At 43.2% G+C, this 23,783-nt stretch overlaps 1 long non-coding RNA gene across 1 annotated transcript in view; it reads left to right on the top strand.

Moving 5' to 3' along the window:
• Nucleotides 1-1,087: 1,087 nt before the first annotated feature.
• The window catches only part of LOC137217992 (uncharacterized), a 236,717-nt gene continuing 214,021 nt past the window's right edge, over nucleotides 1,088-23,783 (top strand). The window contains exons 1-2 of the long non-coding RNA XR_010940356.1: nucleotides 1,088-1,174; nucleotides 4,244-4,321. This is a non-coding gene — a long non-coding RNA (uncharacterized lncRNA). The remainder of the gene's footprint in view (nucleotides 1,175-4,243; nucleotides 4,322-23,783) is intronic.

The following is a 23,783-nucleotide window of genomic DNA, read 5'->3' as shown; positions in this document are numbered from 1 at the left end:
CAAGGTAGATTTTATTCCTCTTTTTTGTATTTACAGATATAAGCATGGAAATAATTTATTCATATAAATACATGTATGTGAAGGGAATAATTGTTTTTTCTGTTTTATTTTTTAAATTTTATTTCTTTTTAATTTTGAATTTTATTTTATATTTTTATACAGCAGGTTCTTATTGGTTATCTATTTTATACATATAAATGTATACATGCCAATCCCAGTCTCTCAACTCCTCCCACCACCACCCCCCCAACAGCTTTCCCCCCTTGTTGTCCATACATTTGTTGTCTACATCTGTTGCTCTATTTATGCCTTGCAAAATGGTTAATCTGTACAGTTTTTCTAGGTTCCACATATATGCATGAATATACAAGATTTGTTTTTCTCTTTCTGACTTACTTCACTCTGTATGACAGTCTCTAGATCCATCGACGTCTCTACAAATGACCCAATTTCATTCCTTTTCATGGCTTAGTAATATTCCATTTTATATATGTACCACAGCTTTATGCATTCGTCTGTCTGTGGGCATTTAGGTTGCTTCCATTACCTCGATATTGTAAATAGTGATGCAATGAACATTGCGGTGAATGTCTCGTTTTGATTTATGGTTTTGTCTGGGTATATGTCCAGTACTGGGATTGCTGTATCATATGGTAATTCTATTGTTAGTTTCTTAAGAAACTCCATATTGTTCTCCGTAGTGACTGTATCAATTTATATTCCCAACAATAGTGGAAGAGGGTTCCTTTTCTCCACACCCTTTCCAGCATTTTTGTTTGTAGATTTTCTCATGATGCCCATTCTATCAGGTGTGAGGTGATACCTCATTGTTGAGTCCATTTTGTTGAGCAAGGGGTAGGTCTTGTCTATTACATATTTGGCTTATTGAATGGTATCTGTGCTAATTTCAAACTCTGGTTTTATGCAGCACCCCAACTCACTTTCCCCCTTAAGGAAGCATAAGTTGGTTTTCTAAACTTGAGACCCTGTTCTGTTTTGTAATTCAGTTCATGTGTAGCCAAGTTCACATTCCGTGTATTAGTGATATCTTATGATGTTTCTTTTTCTGTGTGACATATTTCAGTTAGAATCATCATACCTGAATCCACTCATTATGCTGCTATGGGCCTGATGACATAGATTTCATGGCTGAGTGATTTTGCATTGTACATAAGTACCACAACTTCTTTATCCATTTTTCACTTTCTGCGATATTGAACTTGTACCGTAAACGAGGTTCTTGTAAACAGAGCTGTCCCAAACTCTGGGGTGGCTGTGTCTTTTTGATTTTAATTTCCCTAAGCTATAGGACCATAAGTGGAAGTGCCCTAGGCTCTGTTGCTTTGTTTTTTAGATGTTTCAGGAAACACCATACACTTCTCCCGAGTGTCTGTTGGCAATTTACATCCCGCCCATCAGCATAACAAGGCTCCCAGTTCTCCATGGCCTGTCCTGCCTTTCTGGATTTTACACTTTTCTCAGATGGCCCTTTTGACCGGGGGGAAGTGAGACTTCATTGTAGTGCAGATTTCCTTTGCAAGCTTGCTTGGTTGGCCAAAAAGTGCGTATGCGTTTTTTCCTGATTCAGGAAAAAACGCATACGCCCTTTTTGGCCAAGTGCATCATTGTGGACGTTCTCCCTCTTTTCCTATGCTTTCAATGCAATTCCAGTCTACCTCCTGAAATCGGTTTCCTGCAATTCTTCCCCGCTTTCAAGTCCTCTTGGCAACCTTACTTCAGTATATTTTTGGACGATAGCTGTCATTTATAAGTCTGCAGGTTTGTGAATTACAGTGCCCCTGAGCTCCTTTCTTCTACTCGCTTTCTTGTGAGCTGGCCGCAACACCGCAGGATTGCTTCAGGCCCTAATCTGGTTCTGGCACGACATGCTGAGCCTTTGGTTAATTCCTCTTCCTGGTGGGAAATGAGAGTTAAATTTGCCCGTCCAGACACCTCCAGCTAGTCTCTCATTCGTTCTCCCTATTCCTGTTCATCTTCCGCAGAAATTGCAAACTGGGCCAAACAGGAGGTTAAAGGCACTGACTCTCAAAGTCGGGAGAGTGTTAGTAAAGCGTCTGGAATGTTGCACCCGAGTACCAGGGGACGAAATCTGAGACATATTTGAACACGTATCCCGATCACACAGTGGATAATACTCTGGGTTCCACATGCATGTTTTAGCTGAAGGAAGAATCCCTGAAACCTGGAGAGTTGAAACCCGTGGAATGGGTACCATGCAATATGACTTCAAAGGGTCTTCGTTTGCTCACCGAACCTCTACAAGCCTATCATTGCTGCATTTATGCCCCTGGACACACGCTTGATTCTCTTTTGGAGATATAGCAATCCATAGGTTTTAAGATACTTACTAGTCAGGTACATTCTTAGGCGTTTAATATGGGGTGTTGAGTCCATTTCGTTGAGCAAGGAGTAGCTCTTGTCTATTACATATTTGGCTTAAGGAACTTTATCTGTGCTCATTTCAATGTCTGGTTTTGTGCAGCACCCCAACTCACCTTTACCCTTAAGCAAGCATAAGTTGGTTTTCTAAATTTGAGACCCTGTTCTGTTTTGGAATTCAGTTCCTGTGTAGCCAAGTTTACATTCCGTGCATTAGTGATATCTTATGATGTTTCTTTTTCTGTGTGACTTATTTCAGTTAGAATCATCGTACCTGAATCCACTCATTATGCTGCTACGGGCCTGATGACATAGATTTCATTGCTGAGTGATACTGCATTGTACGTAGTTACCACAAGTTCTTTATCCATTTTTCACTTTCTGTGATATTGAACTTGTACGGTAAACGCGGTTCTTGTAAACAGAGGCGTCCCAAACTTTGGGGTGGCTGTGTCTTTTTGATTTTAATTTCCCTAAGCTATAGGACCATAAGTGGAAGTGCCCTAGGCTCTGTTGCTTTGTTTTTTAGATGTTTCAGGAAACACCATACACTTCTCCCGAGTGTCTGTTGGCAATTTACATCCCGCCCATCAGCATAACAAGGCTCCCAATTCTCCATGGCCTGTCCTGCCTTTCTGGATTTTACACTTTTTTCAGATGGCCCTTTTGACCGGGGGGAAGTGAGACTTCATTGTAGTGCAGATTTCCTTTGCAAGTTTGCTTGGTTGGCCAAAAAGGGCGTATGCGTTTTTTCCTGAATATATTCAGGAAAAAACGCATACGCCCTTTTTGGCCAAGTGCATCATTGTGGACGTTCTGCCTCTTTTCCTATGCTTTCAATGCAATTCCAGTCTACCTCCTGAAATCGGTTTCCTGCAATTCTGCCCCGCTTTCAAGTCCTCTTGGCAGCCTTACTTCAGTATATTTTTGGACGATAGCTGTCATTTATAACTCTGCAGGTTTGTGAATTACAGTGCCCCTGAGCTCCTTTCTTCAACTCGCTTTCTTATGACCTGGCCGCAACACCGCAGGATGGCTTCAGGCCCTAATCTGGTTCCGGCACGGCACGCTGAGCCTTTGGTTAATTCCTCTTCCTGGTGGGAAATGAGAGTTAAATTTGCCCGTCCAGACACCTCCAGCTATTCTCTCATTGGTTCTCACTATTCCTGTTCATCTTCCGCAGAAATTGCAAACTGGGCCAAACAGGAGGTTAAAGGGACTGACTCTCCAAGTCGGGAGGGTGTTAGTAAAGCGTCTGGAATGTTGCACCCGAGTACCAGGGTATGGAAAGTGAGACATATTTGAACACGTTTCCCGATCACATGGTTGATCATACTCTAGGTTCCACATGCATGTTTTAGCTGAAGGAAGAATACCTTAAACCTGGGTAGTTGAAACCCGTGGAATGGGTACGATGCAATATGACTTCAGAGGGTCTTCATTTGCTCACCGAACCTCTCCAATCCTATCACTGCTGCGTTTATGCCCCTGTACACATGGTTGATTCTCTTTCGGAGACATAGCAATCCATAGGTTTTAAGATACTTACTAGTCAGGTACATTCTTAGGCGTTTAATATGGGGTGTTGAGTCCATTTCGTTGAGCAAGGAGTAGCTCTTGTCTATTCCATATTTGGCTTAAGAAAATTTATCTGTGCTCATTTCAATCTCTGGTTTTATTCAGCACCCCAACTCACCTTTCCCCTTAAGCAAGCATAAGTTGGTTTTCTAAATTTGAGACCCTGTTCTGTTTTGGAATTCAGTTCCTGTGTAGCCAAGTTTACATTCCGTGCATTAGTGATATCTTATGATGTTTCTTTTTCTGTGTGACTTATTTCAGTTAGAATCATCGTACCTGAATCCACTCATTATGCTTCTACGGGCCTGATGACATAGATGTCATTGCTGAGTGATATTGCTTTGTAAGTAAATACCACAACTTCTTTATCCATTTTTCACTTTCTGCGATGTTGAACTTGTACGGTAAACGAGGTTCTTGTAAACAGAGGCGTCCCAAACTTTGGGGTGGCTGTGTCTTTTTGATTTTAATTTCCCTATGCTATAGGACCATAAGTGGAAGTGCCCTAGGCTCTGTTGCTTTGTTTTTTAGATGTTTCAGGAAACACCATACACTTCTCCCGAGTGTCTGTTGGCAATTTACATCCCGCCCATCAGCATAACAAGGCTCCCAGTTCTCCATGGCCTGTCCTGCCTTTCTGGATTTTACACTTTTTTCAGATGGCCCTTTTGACCGGGGGGAAGTGAGACTTCATTGTAGTGCAGATTTCCTTTGCAAGCTTGCTTGGTTGGCCAAAAAGGGCGTATGCGTTTTTTCCTGAATATATTCAGGAAAAAACGCATACGCCCTTTTTGGCCAAGTGCATCATTGTGGACGTTCTGCCTCTTTTCCTATGCTTTCAATGCAATTCCAGTCTACCTCCTGAAATCGGTTTCCTGCAATTCTGCCCCGCTTTCAAGTCCTCTTGGCAGCCTTACTTCAGTATATTTTTGGACGATAGCTGTCATTTATAACTCTGCAGGTTTGTGAATGACAGTGCCCCTGAGCTCCTTTCTTCAACTCGCTTTCTTGTTACCTGGCCGCAACACCGCAGGATGGCTTCAGGCCCTAATCTGGTTCCGGCACGGCACGCTGAGCCTTTGGTTAATTCCTCTTCCTGGTGGGAAATGAGAGTTAAATTTGCCCGTCCAGACACCTCCAGCTAGTCTCTCATTGGTTCTCGCTATTCCTGTTCATCTTCCGCAGAAATTGCAAACTGGGCCAAACAGGAGGTTAAAGGGACTGACTCTCCAAGTCGGGAGGGTGTTAGTAAAGCGTCTGGAATGTTGCACCCAAGTACCAGGGTACGAGAACTGAGACATATTTGAACACGTTTCCCGATCACATGGTTGATCATACTCTAGGTTCCACATGCATGTTTTAGCTGAAGGAAGAATCCCTGAAACCTGGAGAGTTGAGACCCGTGGAATGGGTACCATGCAATATGACTTCAAAGGGTCTTTGTTTGCTCACCGAACCTCTCCAATCCTATCACTGCTGCATTTATGCCCCTGGACACACGCTTGATTCTCTTTTGGAGATATAGCAATCCATAGGTTTTAAGATACTTACTAGTCAGGTACATTCTTAGGCGCTTAATATGGGGTGTTGAGTCCATTTCGTTGAGCAAGGAGTAGCTCTTGTCTATTCCATATTTGGCTTAAGGAACTTTATCTGTGCTCATTTCAATCTCTGGTTTTATGCAGCACCCCAACTCACCTTTACCCTTAAGCAAGCATAAGTTGGTTTTCTAAATTTGAGACCCTGTTTTGTTCTGTAATTCAGTTCCTGTGTAGCCAAGTTTACATTCCGTGTATTACTGATATCTTATGATGTTTCTTTTTCTGTGTGACTTATTTCAGTTAGAATCATCATACCTGAATCCACTCATTGTGCTGCTAAGGGCCTGTGACATAGATTTCATTGCTGAGTGATATTGCTTTGTAAGTAAATACCACAACTTCTTTATCCATTTTTCACTTTCTGCGATGTTGAACTTGTACTGTAAACGAGGTTCTTGTAAACAGAGGCGTCCCAAACTTTGGGGTGGCTGTGTCTTTTTGATTTTAATTTCCCTAAGCTATAGGACCATAAGTGGAAGTGCCCTAGGCTCTGTTGCTTTGTTTTTTAGATGTTTCAGGAAACACCATACACTTCTCCCGAGTGTCTGTTGGCAATTTACATCCCGCCCATCAGCATAACAAGGCTCCCAGTTCTCCATGGCCTGTCCTGCCTTTCTGGATTTTACACTTTTTTCAGATGGCCCTTTTGACCGGGGGGAAGTGAGACTTCATTGTAGTGCAGATTTCCTTTGCAAGCTTGCTTGGTTGGCCAAAAAGGGCGTATGCGTTTTTCCCAGAATATATTCAGGAAAAAACACATACGCCCTTTTTGGCCAAGTGCATCATTGTGGACGTTCTGCCTCTTTTCCTATGCTTTCAATGCAATTCCAGTCTGCCTCCTGAAATCGGTTTCCTGCAATTCTGCCCCGCTTTCAAGTCCTCTTGGCAGCCTTACTTCAGTATATTTTTGGACGATAGCTGTCATTTATAACTCTGCAGTTTTGTGAATTACAGTGCCCCTGAGCTCCTTTCTTCAACTCGCTTTCTTGTGACCTGGCCGCAACACCGCAGGATGGCTTCAGGCCCTAATCTGGTTCCGGCAGGGCACGCTGAGCCTTTGGTTAATTCCTCTTCCTGGTGGGAAATGAGAGTTAAATTTGCCCGTCCAGACACCTCCAGCTAGTCTCTCATTGGTTCTCGCTATTCCTGTTCATCTTCCGCAGAAATTGCAAACTGGGCCAAACAGGAGGTTAAAGGGACTGACTCTCCAAGTCGGGAGGGTGTTAGTAAAGCGTCTGGAATGTTGCACCCGAGTACCAGGGTACGAAAACAGAGACATATTTGAACACGTCTCCCGATCACATGGTTGATCATACTCTAGGTTCCACATGCATGTTTTAGCTGAAGGAAGAATACCTTAAACCTGGGTAGTTGAAACCCGTGGAATGGGTACCATGCAATATGACTTCAGAGGGTCTTCATTTGCTCACCGAACTTCTCCAATCCTATCACTGCTGCGTTTATGCCCCTGTACACATGCTTGATTCTCTTTCGGAGACATAGCAATCCATAGGTTTTAAGATACTTACTAGTCAGGTACATTCTTAGGCGTTTAATATGCGATGTTGAGTCCATTTCGTTGAGCAAGGAGTAGCTCTTGTCTATTCCATATTTGGCTTAAGGAACTTTATCTGTGCTCATTTCAATCTCTGGTTTTATGCAGCACCCCAACTCACCTTTACCCTTAAGCAAGCATAAATTGGTTTTCTAAATTTGAGACCCGGTTCTGTTCTGTAATTCAGTTCCTGTGTAGCCAAGTTTACATTCCGTGTATTACTGATATCTTATGATGTTTCTTTTTCTGTGTGACTTATTTCAGTTAGAATCATCATACCTGAATCCACTCATTGTGCTGCTAAGGGCCTGATGACATAGATTTCATTGCTGAGTGATATTGCTTTGTAAGTAAATACCACAACTTCTTTATCCATTTTTCACTTTCTGCGATGTTGAACTTGTACTGTAAACGAGGTTCTTGTAAACAGAGGCGTCCCAAACTTTGGGGTGGCTGTGTCTTTTTGATTTTAATTTCCCTAAGCTATAGGACCATAAGTGGAAGTGCCCTAGGCTCTGTTGCTTTGTTTTTTAGATGTTTCAGGAAACACCATACACTTCTCCCGAGTGTCTGTTGGCAATTTACATCCCGCCCATCAGCATAACAAGGCTCCCAGTTCTCCATGGCCTGTCCCGCCTTTCTGGATTTTACACTTTTTTCAGATGGCCCTTTTGACTGGGGGGAAGTGAGACTTCATTGTAGTGCAGATTTCCTTTACAAGCTTGCTTGGTTGGCCAAAAAGGGCGTATGCGTTTTTTCCTGAATATATTCAGGAAAAAACGCATACGCCCTTTTTGGCCAAGTGCATCATTGTGGACGTTCTGCCTCTTTTCCTATGCTTTCAATGCAATTCCAGTCTACCTCCTGAAATCGGTTTCCTGCAATTCTGCCCCGCTTTCAAGTCCTCTTGGCAGCCTTACTTCAGTATATTTTTGGACGATAGCTGTCATTTATAACTCTGCAGGTTTGTGAATTACAGTGCCCCTGAGCTCCTTTCTTCAACTCGCTTTCTTGTGACCTAGCCGCAACACCGCAGGATGGCTTCAGGCCCTAATCTGGTTCCGGCACGGCACGCTGAGCCTTTGGTTAATTCCTCTTCCTGGTGGGAAATGAGAGTTAAATTTGCCCGTCCAGACACCTCCAGCTAGTCTCTCATTGGTTCTCGCTATTCCTGTTCATCTTCCGCAGAAATTGCAAACTGGGCCAAACAGGAGGTTAAAGGGACTGACTCTCCAAGTCGGGAGGGTGTTAGTAAAGCGTCTGGAATGTTGCACCCGAGTACCAGGGTACGAAAACTGAGACATATTTGAACACGTTTCCCGATCACATGGTTGATCATACTCTAGGTTCCACATGCATGTTTTAGCTGAAGGAAGAATCCCTGAAACCTGGAGAGTTGAAACCCGTGGAATGGGTACCATGCAATATGACTTCAAAGGGTCTTTGTTTGCTCACCGAACCTCTCCAATCCTATCACTGCTGCATTTATGCCCCTGGACACACGCTTGATTCTCTTTTGGAGATATAGCAATCCATAGGTTTTAAGATACTTACTAGTCAGGTACATTCTTAGGCGCTTAATATGGGGTGTTGAGTCCATTTCGTTGAGCAAGGAGTAGCTCTTGTCTATTCCATATTTGGCTTAAGGAACTTTATCTGTGCTCATTTCAATCTCTGGTTTTATGCAGCACCCCAACTCACCTTTCCCCTTAAGCAAGCATAAGTTGGTTTTCTAAATTTGAGACCCTGTTCTGTTCTGTAATTCAGTTCCTGTGTAGCCAAGTTTACATTCCGTGTATTACTGATATCTTATGATGTTTCTTTTTCTGTGTGACTTATTTCAGTTAGAATCGTCATACCTGAATCCACTCATTGTGCTGCTAAGGGCCTGATGACATAGATTTCATTGCTGAGTGATATTGCTTTGTAAGTAAATACCACAAATTCTTTATCCATTTTTCACTTTCTGCGATGTTGAACTTGTACTGTAAACGAGGTTCTTGTAAACAGAGGCGTCCCAAACTTTGGGGTGGCTGTGTCTTTTTGATTTTAATTTCCCTAAGCTATAGGACCATAAGTGGAAGTGCCCTAGGCTCTGTTGCTTTGTTTTTTAGATGTTTCAGGAAACACCATACACTTCTCCCGAGTGTCTGTTGGCAATTTACATCCCGCCCATCAGCATAACAAGGCTCCCAGTTCTCCATGGCCTGTCCTGCCTTTCTGGATTTTACACTTTTTTCAGATGGCCCTTTTGACCGGGGGGAAGTGAGACTTCATTGTAGTGCAGATTTCCTTTGCAAGCTTGCTTGGTTGGCCAAAAAGGGCGTATGCGTTTTTTCCTGAATATATTCAGGAAAAAACGCATACGCCCTTTTTGGCCAAGTGCATCATTGTGGACGTTCTGCCTCTTTTCCTATGCTTTCAATGCAATTCCAGTCTACCTCCTGAAATCGGTTTCCTGCAATTCTGCCCCGCTTTCAAGTCCTCTTGGCAGCCTTACTTCAGTATATTTTTGGACGATAGCTGTCATTTATAACTCTGCAGGTTTGTGAATGACAGTGCCCCTGAGCTCCTTTCTTCAACTCGCTTTCTTGTGACCTGGCCGCAACACCGCAGGATGGCTTCAGGCCCTAATCTGGTTCCGGCACGGCACGCTGAGCCTTTGGTTAATTCCTCTTCCTGGTGGGAAATGAGAGTTAAATTTGCCCGTCCAGACACCTCCAGCTAGTCTCTCATTGGTTCTCGCTATTCCTGTTCATCTTCCGCAGAAATTGCAAACTGGGCCAAACAGGAGGTTAAAGGGACTGACTCTCCAAGTCGGGAGGGTGTTAGTAAAGCATCTGGAATGTTGCACCCGAGTACCAGGGTACGAAAACTGAGACATATTTGAACACGTTTCCCGATCACATGGTTGATCATACTCTAGGTTCCACATGCATGTTTTAGCTGAAGGAAGAATCCCTGAAACCTGGAGAGTTGAGACCCGTGGAATGGGTACCATGCAATATGACTTCAAAGGGTCTTTGTTTGCTCACCGAACCTCTCCAATCCTATCACTGCTGCATTTATGCCCCTGGACACACGCTTGATTCTCTTTTGGAGATATAGCAATCCATAGGTTTTAAGATACTTACTAGTCAGGTACATTCTTAGGCGCTTAATATGGGGTGTTGAGTCCATTTCGTTGAGCAAGGAGTAGCTCTTGTCTATTCCATATTTGGCTTAAGGAACTTTATCTGTGCTCATTTCAATCTCTGGTTTTATGCAGCACCCCAACTCACCTTTCCCCTTAAGCAAGCATAAGTTGGTTTTCTAAATTTGAGACCCTGTTCTGTTCTGTAATTCAGTTCCTGTGTAGCCAAGTTTACATTCCGTGTATTACTGATATCTTATGATGTTTCTTTTTCTGTGTGACTTATTTCAGTTAGAATCGTCATACCTGAATCCACTCATTGTGCTGCTAAGGGCCTGATGACATAGATTTCATTGCTGAGTGATATTGCTTTGTAAGTAAATACCACAAATTCTTTATCCATTTTTCACTTTCTGCGATGTTGAACTTGTACTGTAAACGAGGTTCTTGTAAACAGAGGCGTCCCAAACTTTGGGGTGGCTGTGTCTTTTTGATTTTAATTTCCCTAAGCTATAGGACCATAAGTGGAAGTGCCCTAGGCTCTGTTGCTTTGTTTTTTAGATGTTTCAGGAAACACCATACACTTCTCCCGAGTGTCTGTTGGCAATTTACATCCCGCCCATCAGCATAACAAGGCTCCCAGTTCTCCATGGCCTGTGCCGCCTTTCTGGATTTTACACTTTTTTCAGATGGCCCTTTTGACCGGGGGGAAGTGAGACTTCATTGTAGTGCAGATTTCCTTTGCAAGCTTGCTTGGTTGGCCAAAAAGGGCGTATGCGTTTTTTCCTGAATATATTCAGGAAAAAACGCATATGCCCTTTTTGGCCAAGTGCATCATTGTGGACGTTCTGCCTCTTTTCCTATGCTTTCAATGCAATTCCAGTCTACCTCCTGAAATCGGTTTCCTGCAATTCTGCCCCGCTTTCAAGTCCTCTTGGCAGCCTTACTTCAGTATATTTTTGGACGATAGCTGTCATTTATAACTCTGCAGGTTTGTGAATTACAGTGCCCCTGAGCTCCTTTCTTCAACTCGCTTTCTTGTGACCTGGCCGCAACACCGCAGGATGTCTTCAGGCCCTAATCTGGTTCCGGCACGGCAGGCTGAGCCTTTGGTTAATTCCTCTTCCTGGTGGGAAATGAGAGTTAAATTTGCCCGTCCAGACACCTCCAGCTAGTCTCTCATTGGTTCTCGCTATTCCTGTTCATCTTCCGCAGAAATTGCAAACTGGGCCAAACAGGAGGTTAAAGGGACTGACTCTCCAAGTGGGGAGAGTGTTAGTAAAGCGTCTGGAATGTTGCACCCGAGTACCAGGGTATGAAAACTGAGACATATTTGAACACGTTTCCCGATCACATGGTTGATCATACTCTAGGTTCCACATGCATGTTTTAGCTGAAGGAAGAATACCTTAAACCTGGGTAGTTGAAACCCGTGGAATGGGTACCATGCAATATGACTTCTAAGGGTCTTTGTTTGCTCACCGAACCTCTCCAATCCTATCACTGCTGCGTTTATGCCCCTGTACACATGCTTGATTCTCTTTCGGAGACATAGCAATCCATAGGTTTTAAGATACTTACTAGTCAGGTACATCCTTAGGCTTTTAATATGCGGTGTTGAGTCCATTTCGTTGAGCAAGGAGTAGCTCTTGTCTATTCCATATTTGGCTTAAGGAACTTTATCTGTGCTCATTTCAATCTATGGTTTTATGCAGCACCCCAACTCACCTTTCCCCTTAAGCAAGCATAAGTTGGTTTTCTTAATTTGAGACCCTGTTCTGTTCTGTAATTCAGTTCCTGTGGAGCCAAGTTTACATTCCGTGTATTACTGATATCTTATGATGTTTCTTTTTCTGTGTGACTTATTTCAGTTAGAATCATCATACCTCAATCCACTCATTGTGCTGCTAAGGGCCTGATGACATAGATTTCATTGCTGAGTGTTATTGCTTTGTAAGTAAATACCACAACTTCTTTATCCATTTTTCACTTTCTGTGATATTGAACTTGTACGGTAAACGAGGTTCTTGTAAACAGAGGCGTCCCAAACTTTGGGGTGGCTGTGTCTTTTTGATTTTAATTTCCCTAAGCTATAGGACCATAAGTGGAAGTGCCCTAGGCTCTGTTGCTTTGTTTTTTAGATGTTTCAGGAAACACCATACACTTCTCCCGAGTGTCTGTTGGCAATTTACATCCCGCCCATCAGCATAACAAGGCTCCCAGTTCTCCATGGCCTGTCCTGCCTTTCTGGATTTTACACTTTTTTCAGATGGCCCTTTTGACCGGGGGGAAGTGAGACTTCATTGTAGTGCAGATTTCCTTTGCAAGCTTGCTTGGTTGGCCAAAAAGGGCGTATGCGTTTTTTCCTGAATATATTCAGGAAAAAACGCATACGCCCTTTTTGGCCAAGTGCATCATTGTGGACGTTCTGCCTCTTTTCCTATGCTTTCAATGCAATTCCAGTCTACCTCCTGAAATCGGTTTCCTGCAATTCTGCCCCGCTTTCAAGTCCTCTTGGCAGCCTTACTTCAGTATATTTTTGGACGATAGCTGTCATTTATAACTCTGCAGGTTTGTGAATGACAGTGCCCCTGAGCTCCTTTCTTCAACTCGCTTTCTTGTGACCTGGCCGCAACACCGCAGGATGGCTTCAGGCCCTAATCTGGTTCCGGCACGGCACGCTGAGCCTTTGGTTAATTCCTCTTCCTGGTGGGAAATGAGAGTTAAATTTGCCCGTCCAGACACCTCCAGCTAGTCTCTCATTGGTTCTCGCTATTCCTGTTCATCTTCCGCAGAAATTGCAAACTGGGCCAAACAGGAGGTTAAAGGGACTGACTCTCCAAGTCGGGAGGGTGTTAGTAAAGCGTCTGGAATGTTGCACCCGAGTACCAGGGTACGAAAACTGAGACATATTTGAACACGTTTCCCGATCACATGGTTGATCATACTCTAGGTTCCACATGCATGTTTTAGCTGAAGGAAGAATCCCTGAAACCTGTAGAGTTGAAACCCGTGGAATGGGTACCATGCAATATGACTTCAAAGGGTCTTTGTTTGCGCACCGAACCTCTCCAATCCTATCACTGCTGCATTTATGCCCCTGGACACACGCTTGATTCTCTTTTGGAGATATAGCAATCCATAGGTTTTAAGATACTTACTAGTCAGGTACATTCTTAGGCGCTTAATATGGGGTGTTGAGTCCATTTCGTTGAGCAAGAAGTAGCTCTTGTCTATTCCATATTTGGCTTAAGGAACTTTATCTGTGCTCATTTCAATCTCTGGTTTTATGCAGCACCCCAACTCACCTTTACCCTTAAGCAAGCATAAGTTGGTTTTCTAAATATGAGACCCTGTTCTGTTCTGTAATTCAGTTCCTGTGTAGCCAAGTTTACATTCCGTGTATTACTGATATCTTATGATGTTTCTTTTTCTGTGTGACTTATTTCAGTTAGAATCGTCATACCTGAATCCACTCATTGTGCTGCTAAGGGCCTGATGACATAGATTTCATTGCTGAGTGATATTGCTTTGTAAGTAAATACCACAAATTCTTTATCCATTTTTCACTTTCTGCGATGTTGAACTTGTACTGTAAACGAGGTTCTTGTAAACAGAGGCGTCCCAAACTTTGGGGTGGCTGTGTCTTTTTGATTTTAATTTCCCTAAGCTATAGGACCATAAGTGGAAGTGCCCTAGGCTCTGTTGCTTTGTTTTTTAGATGTTTCAGGAAACACCATACACTTCTCCCGAGTGTCTGTTGGCAATTTACATCCCGCCCATCAGCATAACAAGGCTCCCAGTTCTCCATGGCCTGTGCCGCCTTTCTGGATTTTACACTTTTTTCAGATGGCCCTTTTGACCGGGGGGAAGTGAGACTTCATTGTAGTGCAGATTTCCTTTGCAAGCTTGCTTGGTTGGCCAAAAAGGGCGTATGCGTTTTTTCCTGAATATATTCAGGAAAAAACGCATACGCCCTTTTTGGCCAAGTGCATCATTGTGGACGTTCTGCCTCTTTTCCTATGCTTTCAATGCAATTCCAGTCTACCTCCTGAAATCGGTTTCCTGCAATTCTGCCCCGCTTTCAAGTCCTCTTGGCAGCCTTACTTCAGTATATTTTTGGACGATAGCTGTCATTTATAACTCTGCAGGTTTGTGAATTACAGTGCCCCTGAGCTCCTTTCTTCAACTCGCTTTCTTGTGACCTGGCCGCAACACCGCAGGATGTCTTCAGGCCCTAATCTGGTTCCGGCACGGCAGGCTGAGCCTTTGGTTAATTCCTCTTCCTGGTGGGAAATGAGAGTTAAATTTGCCCGTCCAGACACCTCCAGCTAGTCTCTCATTGGTTCTCGCTATTCCTGTTCATCTTCCGCAGAAATTGCAAACTGGGCCAAACAGGAGGTTAAAGGGACTGACTCTCCAAGTGGGGAGAGTGTTAGTAAAGCGTCTGGAATGTTGCACCCGAGTACCAGGGTATGAAAACTGAGACATATTTGAACACGTTTCCCGATCACATGGTTGATCATACTCTAGGTTCCACATGCATGTTTTAGCTGAAGGAAGAATACCTTAAACCTGGGTAGTTGAAACCCGTGGAATGGGTACCATGCAATATGACTTCTAAGGGTCTTTGTTTGCTCACCGAACCTCTCCAATCCTATCACTGCTGCGTTTATGCCCCTGTACACATGCTTGATTCTCTTTCGGAGACATAGCAATCCATAGGTTTTAAGATACTTACTAGTCAGGTACATCCTTAGGCTTTTAATATGCGGTGTTGAGTCCATTTCGTTGAGCAAGGAGTAGCTCTTGTCTATTCCATATTTGGCTTAAGGAACTTTATCTGTGCTCATTTCAATCTATGGTTTTATGCAGCACCCCAACTCACCTTTCCCCTTAAGCAAGCATAAGTTGGTTTTCTTAATTTGAGACCCTGTTCTGTTCTGTAATTCAGTTCCTGTGGAGCCAAGTTTACATTCCGTGTATTACTGATATCTTATGATGTTTCTTTTTCTGTGTGACTTATTTCAGTTAGAATCATCATACCTCAATCCACTCATTGTGCTGCTAAGGGCCTGATGACATAGATTTCATTGCTGAGTGTTATTGCTTTGTAAGTAAATACCACAACTTCTTTATCCATTTTTCACTTTCTGTGATATTGAACTTGTACGGTAAACGAGGTTCTTGTAAACAGAGGCGTCCCAAACTTTGGGGTGGCTGTGTCTTTTTGATTTTAATTTCCCTAAGCTATAGGACCATAAGTGGAAGTGCCCTAGGCTCTGTTGCTTTGTTTTTTAGATGTTTCAGGAAACACCATACACTTCTCCCGAGTGTCTGTTGGCAATTTACATCCCGCCCATCAGCATAACAAGGCTCCCAGTTCTCCATGGCCTGTCCTGCCTTTCTGGATTTTACACTTTTTTCAGATGGCCCTTTTGACCGGGGGGAAGTGAGACTTCATTGTAGTGCAGATTTCCTTTGCAAGCTTGCTTGGTTGGCCAAAAAGGGCGTATGCGTTTTTTCCTGAATATATTCAGGAAAAAACGCATACGCCCTTTTTGGCCAAGTGCATCATTGTGGACGTTCTGCCTCTTTTCCTATGCTTTCAATGCAATTCCAGTCTACCTCCTGAAATCGGTTTCCTGCAATTCTGCCCCGCTTTCAAGTCCTCTTGGCAGCCTTACTTCAGTATATTTTTGGACGATAGCTGTCATTTATAACTCTGCAGGTTTGTGAATTACAGTGCCCCTGAGCTCCTTTCTTCAACTCGCTTTCTTGTGACCTGGCCGCAACACCGCAGGATGGCTTCAGGCCCTAATCTGGTTCCGGCACGGCACGCTGAGCCTTTGGTTAATTCCTCTTCCTGGTGGGAAATGAGAGTTAAATTTGCCCGTCCAGACACCTCCAGCTAGTCTCTCATTGGTTCTCGCTATTCCTGTTCATCTTCCGCAGAAATTGCAAACTGGGCCAAACAGGAGGTTAAAGGGACTGACTCTCCAAGTCGGGAGGGTGTTAGTAAAGCGTCTGGAATGTTGCACCCGAGTACCAGGGTACGAAAACTGAGACATATTTGAACACGTTTCCCGATCACATGGTTGATCATACTCTAGGTTCCACATGCATGTTTTAGCTGAAGGAAGAATCCCTGAAACCTGGAGAGTTGAAACCCGTGGAATGGGTACCATGCAATATGACTTCAAAGGGTCTTTGTTTGCTCACCGAACATCTCCAATCCTATCACTGCTGCATTTATGCCCCTGGACACACGCTTGATTCTCTTTTGGAGATATAGCAATCCATAGGTTTTAAGATACTTACTAGTCAGGTACATTCTTAGGCGCTTAATATGGGGTGTTGAGTCCATTTCGTTGAGCAAGAAGTAGCTCTTGTCTATTCCATATTTGGCTTAAGGAACTTTATCTGTGCTCATTTCAATCTCTGGTTTTATGCAGCACCCCAACTCACCTTTACCCTTAAGCAAGCATAAGTTGGTTTTCTAAATATGAGACCCTGTTCTGTTCTGTAATTCAGTTCCTGTGGAGCCAAGTTTACATTCCGTGTATTACTGATATCTTATGATGTTTCTTTTTCTGTGTGACTTATTTCAGTTAGAATCGTCATACCTGAATCCACTCATTGTGCTGCTAAGGGCCTGATGACATAGATTTCATTGCTGAGTGATATTGCTTTGTAAGTAAATACCACAAATTCTTTATCCATTTTTCACTTTCTGCGATGTTGAACTTGTACTGTAAACGAGGTTCTTGTAAACAGAGGCGTCCCAAACTTTGGGGTGGCTGTGTCTTTTTGATTTTAATTTCCCTAAGCTATAGGACCATAAGTGGAAGTGCCCTAGGCTCTGTTGCTTTGTTTTTTAGATGTTTCAGGAAACACCATACACTTCTCCCGAGTGTCTGTTGGCAATTTACATCCCGCCCATCAGCATAACAAGGCTCCCAGTTCTCCATGGCCTGTCCTGCCTTTCTGGATTTTACACTTTTTTCAGATGGCCCTTTTGACCGGGGGGAAGTGAGACTTCATTGTAGTGCAGATTTCCTTTGCAAGCTTGCTTGGTTGGCCAAAAAGGGCGTATGCGTTTTTTCCTGAATATATTCAGGAAAAAACGCATACGCCCTTTTTGGCCAAGTGCATCATTGTGGACGTTCTGCCTCTTTTCCTATGCTTTCAATGCAATTCCAGTCTACCTCCTGAAATCGGTTTCCTGCAATTCTGCCCCGCTTTCAAGTCCTCTTGGCAGCCTTACTTCAGTATATTTTTGGACGATAGCTGTCATTTATAACTCTGCAGGTTTGTGAATTACAGTGCCCCTGAGCTCCTTTCTTCAACTCGCTTTCTTGTGACCTGGCCGCAACACCGCAGGATGGCTTCAGGCCCTAATCTGGTTCCGGCACGGCACGCTGAGCCTTTGGTTAATTCCTCTTCCTGGTGGGAAATGAGAGTTAAATTTGCCCGTCCAGACACCTCCAGCTAGTCTCTCATTGGTTCTCGCTATTCCTGTTCATCTTCCGCAGAAATTGCAAACTGGGCCAAACAGGAGGTTAAAGGGACTGACTCTCCAAGTTGGGAGGGTGTTAGTAAAGCGTCTGGAATGTTGCACCCGAGTACCAGGGTACGAAAACTGAGACATATTTGAACACGTTTCCTGATCACATGGTTGATCATACTCTAGGTTCCACATGCATGTTTTAGCTGAAGGAAGAATCCCTGAAACCTGGAGAGTTGAGACCCATAGAATGGGTACCATGCAATATGACTTCAAAGGGTCTTTGTTTGCTCACCGAACCTCTCCAATCCTATCACTGCTGCATTTATGCCCCTGGACACACGCTTGATTCTCTTTTGGAGATATAGCAATCCATAGGTTTTAAGATACTTACTAGTCAGGTACATTCTTAGGTTCTTAATATGGGGTGTTGAGTCCATTTCGTTGAGCAAGGAGTAGCTCTTGTCTATTCCATATTTGGCTTAAGGAACTTTATCTGTGCTCATTTCAATCTCTGGTTTTATGCAGCACCCCAACTCACCTTTCCCCTTAAGCAAGCATAAGTTGGTTTTCTAAATTTGAGACCCTGTTCTGTTCTGTAATTCAGTTCCTGTGTAGCCAAGTTTACATTCCGTGTATTACTGATATCTTATGATGTTTCTTTTTCTGTGTGACTTATTTCAGTTAGAATCATCATACCTGAATCCACTCATTGTACTGCTAAGGGCCTGATGACATAGATTTCATTGCTGAGTGATATTGCTTTGTAAGTAAATACCACAACTTCTTTATCGATTTTTCACTTTCTGCGATGTTGAACTTGTACTGTAAACGAGGTTCTTGTAAACAGAGGCGTTCCAAACTTTGGGGTGGCTGTGTCTTTTTGATTTTAATTTCCCTAAGCTATAGGACCATAAGTGGAAGTGCCCTAGGCTCTGTTGCTTTGTTTTTTAGATGTTTCAGGAAACACCATACACTTCTCCCGAGTGTCTGTTGGCAATTTACATCCCGCCCATCAGCATAACAAGGCTCCCAGTTCTCCATGGCCTATCCTGCCTTTCTGGATTTTACACTTTTTTCAGATGGCCCTTTTGACCGGGGGGAAGTGAGACTTCATTGTAGTGCAGATTTCCTTTGCAAGCTTGCTTGGTTGGCCAAAAAGGGCGTATGCGTTTTTTCCTGAATATATTCAGGAAAAAACGCATACGCCCTTTTTGGCCAAGTGCATCATTGTGGACGTTCTGCCTCTTTTCCTATGCTTTCAATGCAATTCCAGTCTACCTCCTGAAATCGGTTTCCTGCAATTCTGCCCCGCTTTCAAGTCCTCTTGGCAGCCTTACTTCAGTATATTTTTGGACGATAGCTGTCATTTATAACTCTGCAGGTTTGTGAATTACAGTGCCCCTGAGCTCCTTTCTTCAACTCGCTTTCTTTTGAGCTGGCCGCAACACCGCAGGATGGCTTCAGGCCCTAATCTGGTTCCGGCACGGCATGCTGAACCTTTGGTTATTTCCTCTTCCTGGTGGGAAATGAGAGTTAAATTGGCCCGTCCAGACACCTCCAGCTAGTCTCTCATTGGTTCTCCCTATTTCTGTTCATCTTCCGCAGAAATTGGAAAATGGGCCAAACAGGAGGTTAAAGGCGCTGACTCTCCAAGTTGGGAGGGTGTTAGTAAAGCGTCTGGAATGTTGCACCCGAGTACCAGGGGAGGAAAACTGAGACATATTTGAACATGTCTCCCGTTCACATGGTGGATCATACTCTGGGTTCCACATGCATGTTTTAGCTGAAGGAAGAATACCTTAAACCTGGAGAGTTGAGACCCGTGGAATGGGTACCATGCAATATGACTTCAAAGGGTCTTCATTTGCTCACCAAACCTCTCCAATCCTATCACTGCTGCGTTTATGCCCCTGTACACATGCTTGATTCTCTTTCGGAGACATAGCAATCCATAGGTTTTAAGATACTTACTAGTCAGGTACATTCTTAGGCGTTTAATATGTGGTGTTGAGTCCATTTCGTTGAGCAAGGAGTAGCTCTTGTCTATTCCATATTTTGCTTAAGGAACTTTATCTGTGCTCATTTCAATCTCTGGTTTTATGCAGCACCCCAACTCACCTTTCCCCTTAAGCAAGCATAAGTTGGTTTTCTAAATTTGAGACCCTGTTCTGTTCTGTAATTCAGTTCCTGTGGAGCCAAGTTTACATTCCGTGTATTACTGATATCTTATGATGTTTCTTTTTCTGTGTGACTTATTTCAGTTAGAATCATCATACCTGAATCCACTCATTGTGCTGCTAAGGGCCTGATGACATAGATTTCATGGCTGAGTGATATTGCTTTGTAAGTAAATACCACAACTTCTTTATCCATTTTTCACTTTCTGCGATGTTGAACTTGTACTGTAAACGAGGTTCTTGTAAACAGAGGCATTCCAAACTTTGGGGTGGCTGTGTCTTTTTGATTTTAATTTCCCTAAGCTATAGGACCATAAGTGGAAGTGCCCTAGGCTCTGTTGCTTTGTTTTTTAGATGTTTCAGGAAACACCATACACTTCTCCCGAGTGTCTGTTGGCAATTTACAACCCGCCCATCAGCATAACAAGGCTCCCAGTTCTCCATGGCCTGTCCTGCCTTTCTGGATTTTACACTTTTTTCAGATGGCCCTTTTGACCGGGGGGAAGTGAGACTTCATTGTAGTGCAGATTTCCTTTGCAAGCTTGCTTGGTTGGCCAAAAAGTGCGTATGCGTTTTTTCCTGAATATATTCAGGAAAAAACGCATACGCCCTTTTTGGCCAAGTGCATCATTGTGGACGTTCTGCCTCTTTTCCTATGCTTTCAATGCAATTCCAGTCTACCTCCTGAAATCGGTTTCCTGCAATTCTGCCCCGCTTTCAAGTCCTCTTGGCAGCCTTACTTCAGTATATTTTTGGACGATAGCTGTCATTTATAACTCTGCAGGTTTGTGAATTACAGTGCCCCTGAGCTCCTTTCTTCAACTCGCTTTCTTTTGAGCTGGCCGCAACACCGCAGGATGGCTTCAGGCCCTAATCTGGTTCCGGCACGGCATGCTGAGCCTTTGGTTATTTCCTCTTCCTGGTGGGAAATGAGAGTTAAATTTGCCCGTCCAGACACCTCCAGCTAGTCTCTCATTGGTTCTCCCTATTTCTGTTCATCTTCCGCAGAAATTGCAAATTGGGCCAAACAGGAGGTTAAAGGCGCTGACTCTCCAAGTGGGGAGAGTGTTAGTAAAGCGTCTGGAATGTTGCACCCGAGTACCAGGGGAGGAAAACTGAGACATATTTGAACATGTCTCCCGTTCACACGGTTGATCATACTCTGTGTTCCACATGCATGTTTTAGCTGAAGGAAGAATACCTTAAACCTGGAGATTTGAGACCCGTGGAATTGGTACCATACAATATGACTTCAAAGGGTCTTCATTTTCTCACTGAACCTCTCCAATCCTATCACTGCTGCGTTTATGCCCCTGTACACATGCTTGATTCTCTTTTGGAGACATAGCAATCCATAGGTTTTAAGATACTTACTAGTCAGGTACATTCTTAGGCGTTTAATATGGGGTGTTGAGTCCATTTCGTTGAGCAAGGAGTAGCTCTTGTCTATTCCATATTTGGCTTAAGGAACTTTATCTGTGTTCATTTCAATCTCTGGTTTTATGCAGCACCCCAACTCATCTTTCCCCTTAAGCAAGCATAAGTTGGTTTTCTAAATTTGAGACCCTGTTCTGTTTTGGTATTCAGTTCCTGCGTAGCCAAGTTTACATTCCGTGTATTAGTGATATCTTATGATGTTTCTTTTTCTGTGTGTCTTATTTCAGTTGGAATCATCATACCTGAATCCACTCATTATGCTGCTACGGGCCTGATGACATAGATTTCATTGCTGAGTGATACTGCATTGTACGTAAGTACCACAAGTTCTTTATCCATTTTTCACTTTCTGTGATATTGAACTTGTACGGTTAACGAGGTTCTTGTAAACAGAGGCGTCCCAAATTTTGGGGTGGCTGTGTCTTTTTGATTTTAATTTCCCTAAGCTATAGGACCATAAGTGGAAGTGCCCTAGGCTCTGTTGCTTTGTTTTTTAGATGTTTCAGGAAACACCATACACATCCCGCCCATCAGCATAACAAGGCTCCCAGTTCTCCATGACCTGTCCTGCCTTTCTGGATTTTACACTTTTTTCAGATGGCCCTTTTGACCAGGGGGAAGTGAGACTTCATTGTAGTGCAGATTTCCTTTGCAAGCTTGCTTGGTTGGCCAAAAAGGGCGTATGCCTTTTTTCCTGAATAAATTCAGGAAAAAAGGCATACGCCCTTTTTGGCCAAGTGAATCATTGTGGACGTTCTGCCTCTTTTCCTATGCTTTAAATGCAATTCCAGTCTACCTCCTGAAATCGTTTTCCTGCAATTCTGCCTTGCTTTCAATGCCTCTTCATCGCCTTACCTCAATATATTTTTTGAAAATAGTTGGCCTTTATAACTCTGCAGGTTTTTGAATTGCAGTGGCCCTTAGCTCCATTTTTCAGCTCTTATTTTTGTGATCTTGCCTCATAACCACAGGATTCCTTCAGGCCCTATTCTTCTTCTGGGGCACCTTGCTGTGCCTTTGGTTTATTCTTCTTACTGATGTGAATTTAGAGTGACATGTGCCCCTTGAAACCGCTACAGCTAGTTTCTCACTGGTTCCCCCTATTCCCATTCATCCTCCGCACTAACTGCAGACTGTGTGATACCAGAACTTAAAGGCATTGACTCTCCATGTGGGGATATTTTTGGTAAAGCGGCTGGAATGTCGATCCGGAGCCCCAGGAGAGGAAAAATGAGGTGCGTTTTAGAAACCTTTCCCGATCATATGGTATACCAGTCGCTGGGTTTCCCAAGCATGGTTTAGCTGTAGGAAGATTCCCTTCAACCTGGAGTGTTGGGACCCTTGGAATGAGTAGCATGAAGTATTGCATTAAACTTTTGGCAGTTGCTCACCAAAGCTCATCAATCCTCTCAGCCCCAAGTGTCCAGCCTTATGTCTTATCCAGCTGTGGGTTTATATGTGGTCAATCCAGGTTGCATCACAGCCCCTGAGCGAATTTTGTAAGAATTTTTCTCTCTTTCATTGTTTCTGCGTTTTGTTTTTAAAATTTATTTCTGTAATGGGGTTTAGCTCATTTTCACTGCTGTGTTTGTGCCACTCTGCACACACTTGATTCCCTTATGGAGATATATCAATACATGGGTTTTAAGATTCTTATTACTCAGATATATTTCTCTGCGGTGTATAGGGTGTGTTGAGGCCAGTTCATTGAGCAAGGTGTAGATCTTGTCTAATATCTATTTGGTTTATTGAACGGTATCTGTGCTAATTTCAAACTCTGGTTTTATGCATCACCCCACCTCTCCTTTCCCCTTAAGCTGAAATAAGTGTGTTTTCTAAATGTGAGACACTGTTCTGTTCTGTAATTCATTTCTTGTGCAGCCATATTTACCCTCCCTCTATAAGTGATATCTTATGATATGTTTCTTTTTCTGTTTGACTTATTTCAAGTAGTATTATCGGACCTAAATCCACTCTTTATCCTTCTACTAGCCTTATTACATTGATTTCATGGTGAAGAGATATTCCATTGTACATAAGTACCACATCTTCTTTATCCATTGTTCTCTTTCCTGGGATATTTAAGGTATACTGAAGTTGAGGTTCTTGTAAACAGAGTAGCCCTAAACTGTGGTGTGCTTGTGTCTTGTTAATTTTTAGATTTCCCTAGATATACTCCCATGATTGGAAGTGTCCTATGCTCTGTAGCTCTGTTTTTTAGATGATTTAGGAACCACCATACACTTCTCCAGAGTGGCTCTCGGCAGTTCACACACTGCCCATCAGCGTATAAAGGCTCCCTGTTCTCCATGGCCTGTCCTGCATTTCTGGTTTTTACAATTTTTTAGGATGGCCCTTTTGACCAGTGGGAAATGAGACTTCTTTGTTGTGC

This window comes from Pseudorca crassidens, unplaced genomic scaffold, assembly GCF_039906515.1.
Source record: "Pseudorca crassidens isolate mPseCra1 unplaced genomic scaffold, mPseCra1.hap1 Scaffold_125, whole genome shotgun sequence".
Classification (NCBI taxonomy): Eukaryota; Metazoa; Chordata; class Mammalia; order Artiodactyla; family Delphinidae; genus Pseudorca; species Pseudorca crassidens.
This window is presented reverse-complemented; position numbering and strand designations above follow the sequence as displayed.